The 12860-nt window shown below is 35.4% G+C and overlaps 1 protein-coding gene and 2 long non-coding RNA genes across 25 annotated transcripts in view; 2 read left to right on the plus strand and 1 right to left on the minus strand.

The window, feature by feature from the left end:
• Nucleotides 1-12860, plus strand: part of LOC147843266 (uncharacterized) — a 424811-nt gene that overhangs the window by 329097 nt on the left and 82854 nt on the right. The gene's annotated exons all lie outside the window — the stretch shown is intronic.
• Nucleotides 1-12860, minus strand: part of ano1a (anoctamin 1, calcium activated chloride channel a) — a 370388-nt gene that overhangs the window by 183106 nt on the left and 174422 nt on the right. The window lies entirely within an intron of this gene.
• Nucleotides 1002-12405, plus strand: LOC147843274 (uncharacterized). The gene is made up of 4 exons (XR_015495042.1): nucleotides 1002-1140; nucleotides 4835-4910; nucleotides 8044-8988; nucleotides 9102-12405. It is a non-coding gene; the product is annotated as an uncharacterized LOC147843274 (long non-coding RNA).

Raw genomic sequence — 12860 nt, forward strand, 5'->3', positions numbered from 1 at the left:
AAAATGACAAAAGAGCAGTGAATAAGCTATTAGTGATCTCCTACTGCCATCTAGTGGCCACAGTGTAATTTATTTATGTGATTACAGCCATTTAGGTGTGCATAAACATATCCCTTCTATGATTGAGCATGTTCTAACTATATAAAATGAAAAAATTGTATTTTATTAAAATAATTAAAAATCTAGAGAGTAAAAAGTGTGACAAGCTTTGACTAAATTTGATCTTAAATGCATTAACTGTGTTCAGGCCATGTCAGTTTGGGATTCAGAATGCATTACATAACATTGCAACACATTCTTTGCCATAGAGCAGTAAAATAAACTATAAGTGGTCTGTTACTGCCATCTAGAAGCCACAGTTGTGATTTTCTTTACAAATGTTTTAAAACAAGGTGTTTATTTACATAACCAGTTTTGCCTATTAGAATTATTACACAGAGGTTAACTGTGACCAAATTAGATGTTTAATGCATAGCAGTGTTTATATCAGTTCAAAATATGATTCAGAATGATCCTAAATGCAATTTCCCTGACTTTAAACTGAAAAAATGTAAAACAACAAAGGTATGCAAATGTGGTCTTGTTGTGACATCTAGTGGTTAGAAATGGTAGGTGACAGTTAAAAGTCTGTGTTATAGTGGCTAAAATGATAGAATATTGAAAATATGTGTTTTTGAGACCTTTAAACATCCAAGATGGACAAAAAAAATAACTTATAAATCATTTAAGTGATAAGTGTGTAAATGAAGCACATTTACTTCATTTTTAAGCCATTTTAGCATGTTTTTAGAACCATTTCCACTATTATAGCGCCACCTATTGCCCAATCTCCAAAAGATTTTGCATGTTTATTCACATTGATATGCCACATCTGCTCACCAATTTATGTGATGTTTTGGGCTTTCCTTATTGGTTTACAGGCATGTAGGTTCGTGTGGACACGCCCCTTTTGTAAATTAGCTTGTTACAGCTAGCCAAAGTGAAAAGTTCAACTTTTTTTTGATAATTATTGATCTACACAGTCCAGAGATTCCAACAACACTGGTTTCGTCGCGATTGAGTGAAAAACCAGGGACTAGTTTGCAAAAGTAGGTTTTTCCTATATTGATGAATATTTAACGAACGGTGTAAGTGACAGCAGTGATTTGAGTGTCAAACTGTTTGGTATGAGCAGGCCTATCATATGATATGTATATTAAGTGTTTTTGTGAAAAAGTGTGTAAATGAAACAAATTTACTTTATTTTTAAGCGATTTAGCATGTTTTTATGACTATTTTTGCTATTATAGCGCCACCTATATTTTGATCTTCACAAAATTTTGGATGTTTGTTCACATTTATATGGTACATGTGCTGACCAATTTCTGTGGTGTTTTGAGTTTTCTTTATTGGTCTACAGGCATGTAGGTTCGTGTGGACAAGCCTCTTTTGTAAATTAGCCTGTTACAGCTAGCCAAAGTGAAAAGTTCAACTTTTTTTTGATAATTATTGATCTACACAGTCCAGAGATTCCCACAACACTGGTTTCGTTGCGATTGAGCTAAAAACCAGGGACTAGTTCGCAAAAGTAGGTTTTTCCTATATTGATGAATATTTATCGAACGGTGTAAGTGACAGCAGTGGTTTTAGTGTCAAACTGTTCGGTATGAGCAGGCCTATCATATGATATGTATTTTGTGTGGTTGCGCAAAAGGTTGTGTGATACACAACCCATTACACACAAAAAATACGTAAAATCGCCCCCTAGTGGCCGATTTCTTTCAAAATTCTTACAGACCTCTAGGACCATGAGTCGAACATGCCCAGCGAGTTTCGTTTCGATCACTCATCGTTAACCTTGTTAAATGGCTGCTCAATTTTAATTGGCCAATGGCGGCCATGTTTTTTGAGATATGCCAATGTCCTTATAGTATGTTATGACAACTTGGTCAAAGACACTGCATGCCAAATTTCAAGCTGATCGGACTAATGGCTGTAAGGTTAGAGTAATTTTTATGTTTTTTTAACTTTATAGCGCCACCATGTGGCCAAAGTCTGCGGCTTTTGCAGTGTCACCTCAAATTGAGCTTATACATGTGTGTACCAAGTTTGGTGATGATATCTCATTTCGTTCAAAAGTTATAGCTCCAATTAGCATTTAGCTTCAATTAGCATCGAACATTGTTGTGTACTGTTTCGAGTGAGAATAAAAATGTCAACTTTTTTTTGATAATTATTGATATTCAGTGTCCAGAGAACATTTGAGAGCTGGTTTGGTTTAGATTGAGTGTAAAACCTAGGACTAGTTCGCAAAAGTAGGTTTCGGACAAATGGCGATGTAGCGGGAAAACGGTGCGTCGTAGAGCAAAAATTTCTGCTATACACTTTTGTTCAGGTTAACCCAAGGATTCAAAAAATGTTAAGTTTTTGAGTCTACGACAAACGGTGAACGTATAGCGGCCAAAAATGTCCAAAAAGTGTTTTTTTGGCGCCATAGCGCCACCTATGGTCTGATTTGGCTGATCTTTGGCCAGAACGTAGTGTACCGGGGTACTACCATCTGGCCAAGTTTCAGCTCTCTCGGACTTACGGTTTGGTCTGGGCAATAGTGACTTCGGCAGAATAATAATAATAATAATAATAATAATAATAATAATAATAATAATAATAATAAAAATCTTAACAAAAACAATAGGGTTTCAGCGCTTCGCGCTTGACCCCCTAAATATAGCTGCAAGCAGCAATTAACGGGGGTCAAGCAGTTTAGCAGGGTACGTTAATATAGCAGTTAGGACGCCTGTAAGTAGTTTATTCGACAATGAAATATACGATTGGAGTGTTAGAGTTTATAGATTGAGCTAACAAATATTTGATAAAACATTCCAGAAAAGCAATTTCAGTTTTTACATATTGACAAATTTTTTATGAACATTTCGAGTGACCGCTTTTATGTCAAAGTGACCAGTATAAGCAGCCCTATGATATAATGTGTAGATCGAGTCATGGCACCTTAGACAAAGACACGGCATGTCAAATTTTAAGTTAATCAGATAAATGGTTACTCAGATACAGTGATTTTACAATGTATAGCGCCAGCATGTGGCCAATGTCTACGAGTTTTATGCTATGACCTTAGACTGACCTCTTGCATATGTGTAACTAGTTTGGTGAAGATATTTTAATTCATTCATGAGTTATGGCTATTTTAGCTCTTCTTAATAAAAATGACAAAAGAGCAGTGAATAAGCTATTAGTGATCTCCTAGTGCCATCTAGTGGCCACGGTGTAATTTATGTGATTACAGCCATTTAGGTGTGCATAAAAATATCCCTTCTATAATTGAGCATGTTCTAACTATATAAAATGAAAAATTTGTATTTTATTAAAATAATTAAAAATCTACAGAGTAAAAATTGTGACAAGCTTTGACTAAATATGATCTTAAATGCATTAACTGTGTTCAGGCCATGTCAGTTTGGGAGTCAGAATGCATTACACAACATTACATTACATTCTTTGCTATAGAGCAGTAAAATAAACATCAAGTGCTCTATTACTGCCATCTAGAAGCCACAGTTGTGATTTTCTTTACATATGTTTTAAACCAAGGTGTTTAATCAAAGAACCAGTTTTACCTATTAGAATTATTATGAAGAGGTTAACTGGGACCAAATTAGATGTTTAATGCATAACAGTGTTTACATCAGGTCAAAATGTGATTCAGAATGATCCTAAATGCAATTTCCCTGACTTTAAACTCAAAAAATGTAAAACAACAAAGGTATGAAAATGTTATGAACAATAAGTAAGTGGTCTTGTTGTGACATCTAGTGGTTAGAAATGGTAGGTAACAGTTAAAAGTCTGTGTTATAGTGGTTAAAATGATAGAATATTGAAAATATGTGTTTTTGAGACCTTTAAGCATCCAACATAGGCAAAAAAATAATAATTTGTAAATCATTTCAGTGATAGGTGTGTAAATGAAGCACATTTACTGCAGTTTTAAGCCATTTTATGATGTTTTTAGAACTATTTCTACTATTATAGCGCCACCTATTGCCCGATCTCCACAAAATTTTGCAAGTTTATTCGCATTGATATGCGACATGTGCTCACCAATTTTTGTGATGTTTTGCCTCTTTCTTATTGGTTTACAGGCATGTAGGTTCGTGTAGACACGCCCCTTTTGTAAATGAGCCTGTTACAGCTAGCCAAAGTGAAAAGTTCCACTTTTTTTTGATAATTATTGATCTAGATAGTCCAGAGATTCTAACAACACTGGTTTTGTCGCGATTGAACTAAAAACCAGGGACTAGTTTGCAAAAGTAGGTTTTGTTTGTATTGATGGTTTTTTAATGAACAGTGGGAGTAACAGCAGTGGTTTTAGTGTCAAACTGTTCAGTATGAGCAGACCTATCATATGATATGTAGATTAAGTGTTTTTTGTGAAATAGTGTGTAAATGAAGCACATTTACTGCATTTGTAAGCCATTTAGCATGTTTTTAAGACTATTTTTGCTATTATAGCGCCACCTATGGTTCGATCTTCACAAAATTTTGCAAGTTTCATCTCGTTGATATGCCACATGTGCTCACCAATTTCTGTGGTGTTTTGAGTTTTCTTTATTAGTTTACAGGCATGTAGGTTCGTGTGGACACGCCCCTTTTGTAAATTAGCCTGTTACAGCTAGCCAAAGTGAAAAGTTCAACTTTTTTTTGATAATTATTGATCTACACAGTCCAGAGATTCCAACAACACTGGTTTCGTCGCGATTGAACTAAAAACCAGGGACTAGTTCGCAAAAGTAGGTTTTTCCTATATTCATGCATATTTAATGAACGGTGTGACGGACAGCAGTGGTTTTAGTGTCAAACTGTTCGGTATGAGCAGGCCTATGATATGATATGTATTTTGTGTGGTTTTGCAAAAGGTTGTGTGATACACAACCCATTACACCTTAAAATTGAGTAAAATCGCCCCCTAGTGGCCGATTTCTTTCAAAATTCTTACAGTCCTCTAGGTCCATAAGTCGAACATACCCAGCGAGTTTCGTTCCGATCGCTCATCGTTAACCTTGCTAAATGGCTGCACAATTTTAATTGGCTAATGGCGGCCATGTTTTTTGAGATGTGTCATTGTCCTTATAATATGTCATGGCAAACTGGTCAAAGACACTGCATGCCAAATTTCAAGCTGATCGGACTAACGGTTGTAAGGTTAGGGTCATTTTATGGTTTTTAAGCTTTATAGCGCCACCATGTGGCCAAAGTCCGCTGTTTTTGCACTGTCACATCAAATTGAGCTTATGCATGTGTGTACCAAGTTTGGTGATGATATCTCATTCCGTTCAAAAGTTATAGCTCCAATTAGCATTTAGCTTCAATTAGCATCGAACATTGTTGTGTACTGTTTCGAGTGAGAATAAAAATGTCAACTTTTTTTTGATAATTATTGATATTCAGTGTCCAGAGAACATTTGAGAGCTGGTTTGGTTTAGATTGAGTGAAAAACCTAGGACTAGTTCGCAAAAGTAGGTTTCGGATAAATCGCGATGTAGCGGGAAAACGGTGCGTCGTAGAGCAAAAATTTCTGCTATACACTTTTGTTCAGGTTAACCCAAGGATTCAAAAAATGTAAAGTTTTTGAGTCTACGACAAAGGGTGAACGATAAGCGGCCAAAAATGTCTAAAAAGTGTTTTTTTGGCGCCATAGCGCCACCTATGGTCTGATTTGGCTGATCTTTGGCCAGAACGTAGTGTACCGGGGTACTACCATCTGGCCAAGTTTCAGCTCTCTCGGCCTTACGGTTTGGTCTGGGCAATAGTGACTTCGGCAGAATAATAATAATAATAATAATAAATATAGCTGCAAGCAGCAATTAACGGGGGTCAAGCAGTTTAGCAGGGTAAGGTCATATAGCAGTTAGGACGCCTGTAAGTAGTTTATTTGACAATGAAATATACGATTAGAGTGTTAGAGTTTATAGATTGAGCTAACAAATGTTTGATTAAAAACTCCAGAAATGAAACATCAGTTTTTACATATTGACAAATTTCTTATGAACATTTCGAGTGACCGCTTTTATGTCAAAGTGACCAGTATAAGGAGCCCTATGATATAATGTGTAGATCGAGTCATGGCACCTTAGACAAAGTCACGGCATGTCAAATTTTAAGTTAATCAGATAAATGGTTACTCAGATACAGTGATTTTATAATGTATAGCGCCAGCATGTGGCCAATGTCTATGTGTTTCATCCTATGTGCTTAGACTGACCTCTTGCATATGTGTAACAAGTTTGGTGAAGATATTTTTATTCATTCATGAGTTATGGCTATTTTAGCTCTTCTTAATAAAAATGACAAAAGAGCAGTGAATTAGCTATTAGTGATCTTCTACTGCCATCTAGTGGCCACAGTGTAATTTATTTATGTGATTACAGCCATTTAGGTGTGCATAAACATATCCCTTCTATGACTGAGCATGTTCTAACTGTATAAAAAGAAAATTTTGTATTTTATTAAAATAATTAAAAATCTACAGAGTAAAAAGTGTGACAAGCTTTGACTAAATTTGGTCTTAAATGCATTAACTGTGTTCATGCCATGTCAGTTTGGGATTTAGAATGCATTACATAACATTACATTACATTCTTTGCTATAGAGCAGTAAAATAAACAATAAGTGGTCTGTTACTGCCAGCTAGAAGCCACAGTTGTGATTTTCTTTACATATGTTTTAAAACAAGGTGTTTAATCATTGAACCAGTTTTACCTATTAGAATTATTATGAAGAGGTTAACTGGGACCAAATTAGATGTTTAATGCATAACAGTGTTTACATCATGTCAAAATGTGATTCAGAATGATCCTAAATGCAATTTCCCTGACTTTAAACTCAAAAAAATGTAAAACAACAAAGGCATGCAAATGTTATGAACAATAAATAAGTGGTCTTGTTGTGACATCTAGTGGTTAGAAATGGTATGTGACAGTTAAAAGTCTGTGTTATAGTGGCTAAAATGATAGAATATTAAAAATATATGTTTTTGAGACCTTTAAACATCCAAGATGGACAAAAAAAAACTTATAAATCATTTCAGTGATAAGTGTGTAAATGAAGCACATTTACTTCATTTTTAAGCCATTTTAGCATATTTTTAGGACCATTTCCACTATTATAGCGCCACCTATAGCCCGATCTCCACAAAATTTTGCATGTTTCTTCACATTTATATGGCACATGTGCTCAATTTCTGTGATGTTTTGAGTTTTCCTTATTGGTTTACAGGCATGTAGGTTCGTGTAGACACGCCCCTTTTGTTAATGAGCCTGTTACAGCTATCAGAAGTGAAAAGTTCAACATTTTTTTGATAATTATTGATCTACTCAGTCCAGAGATTCTAACAACACTGGTTTCGTTGCGATTGAGCTAAAAACCAGGGACTAGTTTGCAAAAGTACGTTTTGTACATATTGATGGTTTTTTAATGAACAGTTTGAGTGACAGCAGTGGTTTTAGTGTCAAACTATTCAGTATGAGCAGACCTATCATATGATATGTAGATTAAGTGTTTTTTGTGAAATAGTATGTAAATGAAGCAAATTTACTTTATTTTTAAGCGATTTAGCATTATTTAAAGACTATTTTTGCTATTGTAGCGCCACCTATGGTTTGATCTTCACAAAATTTTGCATGTTTGTTCACATTGATATGGCACATGTGTTCACAAATTTCTGTGGTATTTTGAGTTTTCCTTATTGGTTTACAGGCATGTAGGTTTGTGTGGACACGCCCCTTTTGTAAATGAGCCTGTTAAAGCTAGCCAAAGTGAAAAGTTCAACTTTTTTTTGATAATTATTGATCTACACAGTCCAGAGAATCTAACAACACTTGTTTCGTCGCGATTGAACTAAAAACCAGGGACTAGTTCGCAAAAGTAGGTTTTTCCTATATTGATGAATATTTAACGAACGGTGTGACTGACAGCAGTGGTTTTAGTGTCAAACTGTTCGGTATGAGCAGGCCTATCATATGATATGCATTTTGTGTGGTTGCACAAAAGGTTGTGTGATACACAACCCATTACACCTTAAAAATGCGTAAAATCGCCCCCTAGTGGCCGATTTCTTTCAAAATTCTTACAGACCTCTAGGTCCATAAGTCGAACGTACCCAGCGAGTTTCGTTCCGATCGCTGATCGTTAACCTTGCTAAATGGCTGCACAATTTTAATTGGCCAATGGCGGCCACGTTTTTGGAGATGTGCCAATGTCCTTATAATATATCATGGCAAACTGGTCAAAGACACTGCATGCCAAATTTCAAGCTGATCGGACTAACGGTTGTAAGGTTAGGGTCATTTTATGGTTTTTAAGCTTTATAGCGCCACCGTGTGGGCAAAGTCTACTGTTTTTGCAAGGTCACCTCAAATTGAGCTTTAACATGTGTGTACCAAGTTTGGTGATGATATCTCATTCCGTTCAAAAGTTATAGCTCCAATTAGCATTTAGCTTCAATTAGCGTCGAACATTGTTGTGTACTGTTTCGAGTGAGAATAAAAATGTCAACTTTTTTTTGATAATTATTGATATTCAGTGTCTAGAGAACATTTGAGAGCTGGTTTGGTTTAGATTGAGTGTAAAACCTAGGACTAGTTCGCAAAAGTAGGTTTCGGACAAATCGCGATGTAGCGGGAAAACGGTGCGCCGTAGAGCAAAAAGTGCAGCTGTGCACTTTTGTTGGGGCTAACCCAAGGATTGAAAATATGTAAAGTTTTTGAGTCTACGACAAACGGTGAACGTATAGCGGCCAAAAATGTCAGAAATGTTGGTTTTTGGCGCTGTAGCGCCACCTATGGTCCGATTTGGCTGATCTTTGGTGAGAACGTAGTGTACCGGGGTACTACGATCTGGCCAAGTTTCAGCTCTCTCGGCCTTACGGTTTGGTCTGGGCAATAGTGACTTCGGCAGAATAATAATAATAATAAAAATCCTAACAAATACAATAGGGTTTCAGCGCTACGCGCTTGACCCCCTAATAAAAATCTTAACAAAAACAATAGGGTTTCAGCGCTTCGCGCTTGACCCCCTAATAATAATAAAAATTTTAACAAAAACAATAGGGTTTCAGCGCTTCGCGCTTGACCCCCTAATAATAATAAATATAGCTGCAAGCAGCAATTAACGGGGGTCAAGCAGTTTAGCAGGGTAAGGTCATATAGCAGTTAGGACGCCTGTAAGTAGTTTATTCGACAACGAAATATACGATTAGAGTGTTAGAGCTTATAGATTGAGCTATCAAATGTTTGATTAAACACTCCAGAAATGCAACATCAGTTTTTACATATTGACAAATTTCTTATGAACATTTCGAGTGACCGCTTTTATGTCAAAGTGACCAGTATAAGCAGCCCTATGATATAATGTGTAGATCGAGTCATGGCACCTTAGACAAAGACACGACATGTCAAATTTTAAGTTAATCAGATAAATGGTAACTCAGATACAGTGATTTTACAATGTATAGCGCCATCATGTGGCCAATGTCTATGAGTTTCGTGCTATGACCTTAGACTGACCTCTTGCATATGTGTAACAAGTTTGGTGAAGATATTTTAATTCATTCATGAGTTATGGCTATTTTAGCTCTTCTTAATAAAAATGACAAAAGAGCAGTGAATAAGCTATTAGTGATCTCCTACTGCCATCTAGTGGCCACGGTGTAATTTATTTATGTGATTACAGCCATTTAGGTGTGCATAAACATATCCCCTCTATGATTGAGCATGTTCTAACTATATAAAATAAAAATTTGTATTTTATTAAAATAATTAAAAATCTACAGAGTAAAAAGTGTGACAAGCTTTGACTATATTTGATCTTAAATGCATGAACTGTGTTCAGGCCATGTCAATTTGGGGTTCAGAATGCATTACGTTACATTATATTCTTTGCTACAGAGCAGTAAAATAAACAATAAGTGCTCTGTTACTGCCATCTAGTTGCCACAGTTGTGATTTTCTTTACACATGTTTTAAAACAAGGTGTTTAATTATAGAAGCAGTTTTACCTATTAGAATTATTATGAAGAGGTTAACTGGGACTAAATAAGATGTTTAATGCATAACAGTGTTTACATCATGTCAAAATGTGATTCAGAATGATCCTAAATGCAATTTCCCTGACTTTAAACTCAAAAAACAAAGGTATGCAAATGTTATGAATAATAAATAATTGGCCTTTTGCTGAAATCTAGTGGTTCAATTTGGTAGGTGACCTTTAAAAGTCTGTTATAGTGGCTGAAATGATAAAATATTGAAAATATGTGTTTTGAGACCTCTAAAACATCCAAAAAGGACAAAAAATTTAACATGTAAATAATTTAAGTTACAAGCTTGTATCAAACTTGTAATAGTGTGTAAATTAAGCACATTTACTGCATTTTTAAGCCATTTTAGCATGTTTTTAGGACCATTTTTACTATTATAGCGCCACCTATTGGCCGATCTCCACAAAATTTTGCATGTTTATTCATATTGATATGGCACATGTGCTCATCAATTTCTGTGATGTTTTGGGTTTTCCTTATTGGTTCACAGGTATGTAGGTTCGTGTAGACACGCCCGCTTTGTAAATAAGCCTGTTACAGCTATCTAAAATGGAAAGTTCAACTTTTTTTTGATAATTATTGATCTGCTCAGTCCAGAGGTTCATACAACACTGGTTTCGTTGCGATTGAGTTTAAAACCAGGGACTAGTTCGCAAAAGTAGGTTTTGTTTATATTGATGTTTTTTTAATGAACGGTGTGAGTGACAGCAGTTGTTTTAGTGTCAAACTGTTTGGTATGAGCAGGCCTATCATATGATATGTAGATTAAGTGTATTTGTGAAATAGTGTTTAAATGAAGCACATTTACTTTATTTTTAAGCCATTTGGCATGTTTTAAGACTATTTTTGCTATTATAGCGCCACCTATGGTTTGATCTTCACAAAATTTTTCATGTTTATTCACATTGATATGCCACATGTGCTCACCAATTTCTGTGATGTTTTGGGCTTTCCTTATTGGTTTACAGGCATGTAGGTTCGTGTGGACACGCCCTTTTTGTAAATTAGCCTGTTACAGCTAGCCAAAGTGAAAAGTTCAACATTTTTTTGATAATTATTGATCTACACAGTCCAGAGATTCTAACAACACTGGTTTCGTCGCGATTGAGTGAAGAACCAGGGACTAGTTTGCAAAAGTAGGTTTTTCATATGTTGATGAATATTTATTAAATGGTGTAAGTGACAGCAGTGGTTTTAGTGTCAAACTGTTCGGTATGAGCAGGCCTATCATATGATATGTATTTTGTGTGGTTGCGCAAAAGGTTGTGTGATACACTACCTATTACACAGTAAAAATATGTAATATCGCCCCCTAGTGGCCTATTTCTTTCAAAATTCTTACAGACCTCTAGGACCATGAGTCGAACATGCCCAGCGAGTTTCGTTCCGATCACTCATCGTTAACCCTGTTGAATGGCTGCTCAATTTTAATTGGCCAATGGCGGCCATGTTTTTTGAGGTATGCCAATGTCCTTATAGTATGTTATGACAACTTGGTCAAAGACACTGCATGCCAAATTTCAAGCTGATTGGACTAATGGCTGTAAGGTTAGAGAAATTTTTATGTTTTTTTAGCTTTATAGCGCCACCATGTGGTTAAAGTATGCGAGTTTTGCACTGAGACCTCAAGTTGACGTTATACATATGTGTTACAAGTTTGGTGATGATATCTCATTCCATTCAAAAGTTATAGCTGCAATTAGCATTTAGCTTCAATTAGCATCGAACATTTTTGTGTACTGTTTCGCGCGAGAATAAAAATTTCAACTTTTTTTTGATAATTATCAATACTTAGTGTCCAGAGAACATTTGAGAGCTGGTTTGGTTCAGATTGAGTGAAAAACCTAGGACTAGTTCGTAAAAGTAGGTTTCGGACAAATGGCGATGTAGCAGGAAAACGGTGCGTCGTAGAGCAAAAAGTTCTGCTATACACTTTTGTTCGGGCTAACCCAAGGATTGAAAAAATTTAAAGTTTTTGAGTCTACGACAAACGGTGAACGAACAGCGGTCAAAAATGTCCAAAATATTGGTTTTTGGCGTCATAGCGCCACCTATGGTCCGATTTGGCTGATCTTTGGTGAGGATGTAGTGTACCGGAGTACTACAATCTGGCCAAGTTTCAGCTCTCTCGGACTTACGGTTTGGTCTGGGCAATAGTGACTTCGGCAGAATAATAATAATAATAATAAAAACTTTAACAAATACAATAGGGTTTCAGCGCTACGCGCTTGACCCCCTAAAAATTTTAACAATTAACAAAAACAATAGGGTTTCAGCGCTTCGCGCTTGACCCCCTAATAATGGTAATAGTAATAAAAGCAATAATGACTGGAGTAATCATTTCATTTGAAACAACATACAATAAGTAAGCCGTTATTATTTTTTAAATGAATATTTAACAATTTTTTACATTTAGTAAATGCCACCTTGGTGAACAGAATAATAATAAAAAATCATGAATTTTTTTTTATAAAACTTTATATTTTATATATGTGTATATATATATATATATATATATATATATATATATATATATATATATATATATATATATATATATATATATATATATATATATATATATATATATATATATATATATGGAGCTCAGCTCTGCCCATGTGACGCAGCAGTGAGTACCACTTGTCGTTGTTCGCCAGCAGAATTGTGTTGCTGTCTGATAGTGACATCTTGTGGTGAATTTTGTACGTTACATAATGAGATTAATGCATAAAATCATCTTACTTGAGGACGCTATGAAATTATATATGAA

The sequence above is a fragment of the Danio rerio genome, chromosome 7 (genome assembly GCF_052040795.2).
Source record: "Danio rerio strain M-AB ecotype USA chromosome 7, GRCz13ab, whole genome shotgun sequence".
NCBI classification, from domain to species: Eukaryota; Metazoa; Chordata; class Actinopteri; order Cypriniformes; family Danionidae; genus Danio; species Danio rerio.